This window comes from Necator americanus, chromosome X, assembly GCF_031761385.1.
Source record: "Necator americanus strain Aroian chromosome X, whole genome shotgun sequence".
NCBI classification, from domain to species: domain Eukaryota; kingdom Metazoa; phylum Nematoda; class Chromadorea; order Rhabditida; family Ancylostomatidae; genus Necator; species Necator americanus.
In genome coordinates, this window is record NC_087376.1 from 8,360,438 (window position 1) to 8,368,280 (window position 7,843).

The following is a 7,843-nucleotide window of genomic DNA, read 5'->3' on the forward strand; positions in this document are numbered from 1 at the left end:
TTCTCCAGTACCCACCAGTTCAAATCATATTCTAGAATATTCTGATATTCTTGAAGTGCTGACGAAATTTTAAAAACTGAGCATTAATTTTCCTGTTGCATCCAACTGCTATAAATGGTCCACAAGTGATGGCAGCGTTCTCACCACAAGTGTTACGACATAGACATTCCAGGTCAGAATCCGCGGGTTGAGTGACCATGCAAGGACGATGTGGTGAAAATCGTAAGGGTCCTGTTATTTCTGTTATTCAGGGAAAAACAGGAAAACAAACAAACTACAACACTAACTCTAGATTTTCTCGCGGATTCCTTCACCACATCAGATCCATGGTATGCTGCATTTCAATTCAGAATCGCTTGAGGTTTATGAACATGTAGTGACCTGCAGAGGTCAGCCGATGTGTCAAGTCAGTGTTTTATCCTCTCAGACAAGTCTTGTACCAATTTATCGACTCAGGAAGGATGAAAGACTTGGTGGACACTTGGGAGGATTCGAAGCTCCGATCAAATTGTGTTCGAGACTTGGTAAAAAAAGAAACCGCATGAGCTTCTACTAGGCATAAATTACAGAACTCTCTCTTCCAGACTATCTCAAGCCGTCCAGCTGGAGGTGCTGAATGAACAGTTCGGTCATTATTCGAAGAATCCGCCAAATATTTGTTACCGCTATAATTTCAAACGAGAAACGATAAACATCAGATTTTCGCGAAGCTCAACAATGGGGGAACAGAGAGAAGCGATAAAACAAAGATGTACGGCAACAATGGTATGTCTCTCATACAAAATCATGAATGTCAAAAACGACTCAAGAAATGACAAGAAAACCTTGGATGACGTTGGTGTCACCAGTTACTCATCTCGTTCGATCTCTCTCATCTCGATAAAACTTAAAAGAAAGAAATTTTGAACGAGGCATCAAACGACTACCTTTGTGGGATTATCCAGGCGATTTCCTTCAATCATAAATCGATGATGTTATGATTTGTAAAAGAATTGTTGTGTCCAAAATCTTCAAAGAAATCTTCGGACCTCTCCAAATCATTCGAGAAATCCTAGATCCTAGCGTTCGCTCAAGTAAAAACAAATGTAAGAGACCCGCACAAATCAAAAAGAAGAATCGATCAAGATGAGTCATTGTTCGATTTGGCAAATTGCGCCTCGCCATTGATTTGATAGATCACGAAATGTGGCAGGCCCCATTGAAGTGAATCGTGACCGCCAATGTGATCCTTCTGTTGTTTCCTTTTCTACTTTATTTTAAGAAAATCTGAAGCAAAAACGTTCTTCGCCAACATTTCATTATCCGACTCATAATTTTTCCTATCAACACGCATACATAGACAAAGCAGTCTTCTCGTGATCTTTCCCTCTTGCCCGGGCCAATTCGACCTGCCGTTCAGCCATTAACGCTGACTGTTCGCAGCCGCTCTGATTATTAAAGGCGTGAAACAGCGATTTTTATGCGAAGCAACACTGGAAATTCTTCAAAAGAGAGGAACAAGAAATGAAATTGGATGTTTCCTCCTCGTGCTTGCAAATATACTCATACTCGTACATAAAGTTCGTAAGTGATTGTAATTATCTTACACACACATTTTCTTTAAGCTGTGGAAGTCTGAAATAGCTTTTCGCACCTACTGATTTTTTTTCCCGCGAATTAACTTACAAAGCCGCTATCTGCAGGACATATGAACTTTTCCTGAATGGATTTCTGTTGGAATGTGCGATTTTTCTGAACGACGACGATAATGGTGAAGTTCCATTTCTTAACAGGATGCGTCAAAAGTCTTCAATTTTAATTCGAAAGTGGATAGGTAATTTGGAGCGCCGAACTCACAAAAAGGACTGATCATGTGTTCTTTGGTAGACGTTAAATACGTTCTTTTTTTCCTAATACGCTTCAAATTAATCAACAATGCTCTAGACGTAAGTACGTTTGTGCGATCGTAAGTTGATAACTGATCATCCCTTTCGGGAATAAGTCGTCTCCACGGCATGATTTCAATAGGGCCTGCCACGTTTCGTGATCTCTCAAATCATGGCGAGACACAATTTGCCAAATCGAACGATGATTCAACCTGATCAATACTTCCTTCAAATTAGTGTGGACTTCTTCCATTCATCTGTCCCTGAATGAGTGCTAGTAGGATCTTGGATTTATCGAAAGATTTGAAGAGATTTCCAAGGATTTCTTTGGAGATTTTGAACGCAACAGGTCATAGCATCATTGATTTATGATTGAAGGAAATCATAGCTCGATTTGGCAAATTGCGCCTCGCCATTGATTTGATAGATCACGAAATGTGGCAGTCCCCATTGAAGTAAATCGTGACCGCCAATGTGATCCTTCTGTTGTTTCCTTTTCTACTTTATTTTAAGAAAATCTGAAAAAAAAAACGTTCTCTGCCAACATCTCATTAGGCAACTCATAATTTTTCCTATCAACACGCATACATAGACAAAGCAGTCTTCTCACGATCTTTCCCTCTTGCCCGGGCCAATTCGACCTGCCGTTCAGCCATTAACGCTGACTGTTCGCAGCCGCTCTGATTATTAAAGGCGTGAAACAGCGATTTTTATGCGAAGCAGCACTGGAAATTCTTCAAAAGAGAGGAACAAGAAATGAAATTGGATGTTTCCTCCTCGTGCTTGCAAATATACTCATACTCGTACATAAAGTTCGTAAGTGATTGTAGTTATCTTTTGCACACATTTTTCTTCAATCTTTCTCTCCTTTTCTTCTTCGTGTGACAATCTGAGGCATCTTTTTCTCACTTCTCACTTTCGTCAATTTCCGAAGAGAATGGAAATTTCGGACCAACATGTGAACGTTCAGCGCTAATGGATGAATGGCAGGTCGAATTGGCCCGGGCAAGAGGGAAAGATCACGAGAAGACTGCTTTGTCTATGTCTATGTATATATGTCTATATATGTCTATGTATGCGTGTCATTTAATTTCTAATGGTATTTTCAAAAATTAATTTTGCTCACTTCCAAGAATTCCGGATTTTGCGACGGATTTTGGGACACAAGTTAGTAGTGGTGTTGTAGGTCACATTGCATTCCATCTTTTATTGCACTCTTGAGTTTGCTTTCGAACATAAACCAGTCAGAATGCTGCAGTACCACGTAATACCCTCTTGAGAGGTCCAATACAATAAAATCATTGTACCGAATAGCTTGAAAAACATTAATGACATAATAACGACTCATAAAGTTTACGCTGGTGCATTTTACCAAAAGTTCCATTGAGTGTCGAAGCCCTTAGTCTTCCTCTTTTTCATTCCAACTTTTCTGCTCGTTATTACCATTGCTCCAACCCACATAACATAATACTTGGAGATGAACTGATGATTTCGCCAGATTTACACAACCTCGCCAGAAATATTAAAGGCATCACCCCAAGAATCTGAGGTGGTGCGAGTTCCAAGTGGGTTATGCCTATACAGAGTCCTAGATTATGGAGAGGAGGGTGATCCCGTCCATTTTTCTTGATTGCCGTAAAAAACGGCCAAGAAGAAACGGCTTCGAGCGTTCCGGCGCGCTATTTTCCACAAGCAGTTCGATTGGGGCGCGCCAGCCTTGTGCACGCGCCGCATCTTCCGGGCCATTTTTTACGGCAATTAGGAAGAAATGAACGGAGTCACCCTCCTCTCCAAAATCTATGATGAAGTACAGGCATAATCCACCCGGAACCAGCACCATCCCAGATTTGTGGGGTGAACCCTTTAAGTCGCTTGACCCAAACCTTTGCATCAATTCTAACAAAGGTTTTACAGTGAAAACTGAGACCACATTTTTTCACAAATCTACATTTTTCTAGATTCATGGAATGTTGAAGGCGGAGAAAACTGAGCATAGCAACATTATGACAAATGCAAAAAGGAAACATCGGACAAAAGTGACGTAATGTTTGATTGTAGCTATTTACACAAGAATGCAGAAACAGACGGATGGATTATAATTGCTGTTCATACTGTGTGTGCTGTCAGAGGATCAATATTTCATTCCTTTTTTATCCTCCTCCTTTTAGCATTAACGAGATCAAACCGAGTTCAACTGGGAGAAATTACTTCAATATTTACGAGAATAAGATTGCCACCAAAATACTTTTTTTATTTCAAATTGAGCTAAAAATTAAGAATGATAGGAAAAATGATGCTATTGGTGAATGAGGATTGAAAAGTTAAACTTGTTGGAGATCAAAGTTTTAGGTAGGTCCTTAGTTACGAGAAATTTTGCAGTAGACTTCTTGACTCCCTCTAGTTATTTTTTTTTTCAAATTAGTTCCTCGTACCAGTTATCTGTACTAGTAATGAGTCGATTTCTCAGAAAAACTTTTTTTTTTAAATGGAAACCACTTATTTTCGTCAAACTATAGTGTTCGTATCTGTACTATTTAATGACCCGTACCTGCAACATACTAATACACTAAGATCACAATATTCGCGGATATCAAGGAGAAGGTCTTTTTTCCTCAAATACAGTAGGATCGCTAATTCTTCGACGGAAGACGAAAAAGACACGGATCCGAACCTGCAAAGATATAGAACTTTTCATGTGTCTCTACAGAACGCCAAATTCGGGAGCGCGGACTCTCCCGATTGAATGTAATTAGAAGTTTTAAGACCTATCAAGGAAAAACTTTTTGAAAAAATTACCTGCGGGTACACAATAACAAGGCTGAGATAATTGCGCCCAAGGTATATATGATTTTTGATGTGAACATATTTTTCGAAAGGTGAGATTATACATATTCGTATTCTACATGATATTGCGAACAATTTGATATCTTTCAAAGCTGTAATACCATAACACTGAAGAAGAAAAATTGACTAACGTAACATGCTTCAACTCCAGGAACGATCGAAATTAGTAGCTCAAAAATTATTTTCTTGAAAAATCTGCAAGAAACCTATTTGTTGTAGAACGACCTTGCGCCTTGATTTTCCAATTCAACAGGATTTTCTGTTTTTTGCACCTAAGGTTGCAACTTTGGTATTTACTCTGATTTTGGCGCTTCGTAAATCGCTAACATATTAGGTTTGCCATCTGTCGGCACAATAAAATAGAAAGCAGTCTTTGTCCTATGATTTGTTCCGATTTTTCTATAATACGTCTCACCTGCGGTCAGTTTTGAACCTGCAAAGATATAGAACTTTCGACGCGACTCTACAGAAAGCTTATTTTTTCGATTCATTGGAAGTTTCTTCAAATAACAAGTGGATATGTTCTTTCAGGGGGAAGAGACCTATTGAATGGCTTCGATTTCAAGAAATTCTGTATTTTTCAAGTTTTCATCACAAACTACTTCAGGCTCTATGGAAAGTTATTGTCATCCAGGCACGCCGACCCATTAGATACCTTAGGACACACATCGAGCTACGGCTGTAATACCGCATTGATTACTACGTTAGGAAAGAATATAATAACTAAAAATAATATAAATAATAATTATATACAATGGGTGCAATACAAACTCACTCACTAAACCCACGCAGAACCTCCTTGCTTCAGTTTTTTCAATGCAATTAATTCAACTGACACATAACCATGCTTTAGTTCCTTTTTTTTGTAAAACAAAAGATGGCGCTGTGCCAGTTACATATGATATGAACGGATGATTTTTTAATCAATGAGGAGAATCAGTCTAAATGTTACATTTGATTTCGAGCGACTTCGAGTGATCGAACATGTGAAGACTGGCTTTTCTGAATGTATTGGATCGTCCCTATTCTAATTTCTCAATTTCCTATGTTTTTTTTCTCGCTCCACTCCACAAAACTGAAAAATGAATTAATTCTAAGTAGGGTTAGATCCAATCAAACATTCTTCTTACAACTTTAATTTAAAAAAAGACCTTCTAGCCAGTTATTTCCCTTTCTGGAGTTTGAACTTGGTACTGTGGTCAAATTTCGACCATTTTGAAGCTTTGCAGATATAGTTGTCATGAAGGCCGAAAGCTTCGTAATAAGCCGCAGATTATGAATGTTTAAATATCTAATTGTCTTTTTTAGAATCTATTGCTTATATCTTGCTTTATCTAAGGATAATATACATATCCACAGAGGGCAGTTATGTACATGTATCCATGAGACAAGCTCGCTCACATCTAGGAGCAGATAATTGTTTTAAAAAAAAAGTCCCTAGATTTATAGTAGTTAAAAATGGTAGGCACTAAGTGTCTTAGCTGGATACAGTTTATAGACTGCAGCTTCTTAAATAGAACAATGCTCAGATCTAGAAGTAAGGAACAAACTGAAGGGTGTTATAAAGAAAAGAAGAAACAAGAAATCGCATTTTTTCTGTTTGTCCAAAAATTGTTGTTTTTACAATGCGTATGATCTATCGTTTTAAGAATTTGCTTTTCTTCCAGATATAATAGGTAAGAATAAAAATAATGACTTATACTACGGTACATAATTTTCGTACCCTATATTTAATTAATTTCAAACAGTATTAGAAGTTGTCAGTTTCCAGTGGCAGCAGTTTACTGGCTTCTATTGATGCGCCACATCGATAAATACTGGTTTTGTTATTGTTTACTTGCACAAATTACGAGTGAACATTTCCTATTACTTTAATTAATGTTGAAAAGTTCTCATTTGTAAAAATGCTAAAAGATTAATTCGGACACGAATGCATCTCGAAGAGATGTTTCAAATTTGTTTGAACTCCATTTTCTTTTAACAAGATTCTCAATATTTTGGAATAATTTTGGTAAATATGTACAAGAATCTAATGTTTATGCTCTATAAGCTTTTCATGAACTCAGAGTTCCGTCTGGTTTACTTCGATATAATGTCTATTTCACGAACTCACGAATTTCTTTAGATAGTTGAACGCTCAGTTCGTAATACTTACTGAGACTAATATGTAGTTAAGACTTCTGCATATTCCTATTGTATTTTGCTGTTCTCGTAGACTGACCAAAATAAAATTATCTAAAGAGAAACAGCTCGTATAAGGACTATCAGTAGCATATTTAAGATTAAAACAATTATTAAATGTACGAATTTTTTTGCGGCTGAATTTCCTCATAAAAAGGTACGAAGAGAACAGAGAATATGTTTGATATTATACCAGTCTGAATGTCCGGTTAAAAGGGACTTTAGACTTTTTGTGGTGTTCACTTCGCTCCCCATCAGAGATCAATAAAAATTAGCATTAAATTTCTGTAAAATTAGAACTTTGTTTTTTTTTCTGCCAATGCTTTCCTCAATTTTTTTCCTCAAAATTTTAGGCAGATTTCATAGTTTTCTTTCTAAACGCGTCAATTCCACATTTGTAGAACATTCAAAATTGATTGTACGTCTATATTTCTTCAAAATTCGCCGCTTTGAGCACACCCGCTTACACAGATCCACCGAGGTACAGGTCGTTTTGACCCAACTATACATAGTTCTGCCGCGTCTCCTCGGGTGAATACGTTCGGGATCGATTGTAATTCCACCCAAGTATAGATCAAAAACAACCGGACTGTTGGTGCTGTACTCATCCATTTTTGCAGTTACCGTTTGACTGTACCACTTTTGTGATGGGGTCGTCAGTGACCTCGGGGTTTCAAGTCACGTCGGCTGGGGGTAGGGGTAGGGCATGCAAGTATAACGGCATGTAAGTAATCGTTTTCAGCATAATTCTACTGAGAAACGCTCCAACCTAGGAGTTGCGTTCGGCTTATGGAGTTATCTTACGATTTTATAATTTATATTGCTTTGCATTATGTGTATCGCTGCGTACGTTGTTGTGCTCTACGGACACAGCTAGTATTGATAGTCGTTTCAGTACATATAGTCGAGTCAAAACGATATGAACGACATCACGACTGCAGTTGCGGTACATT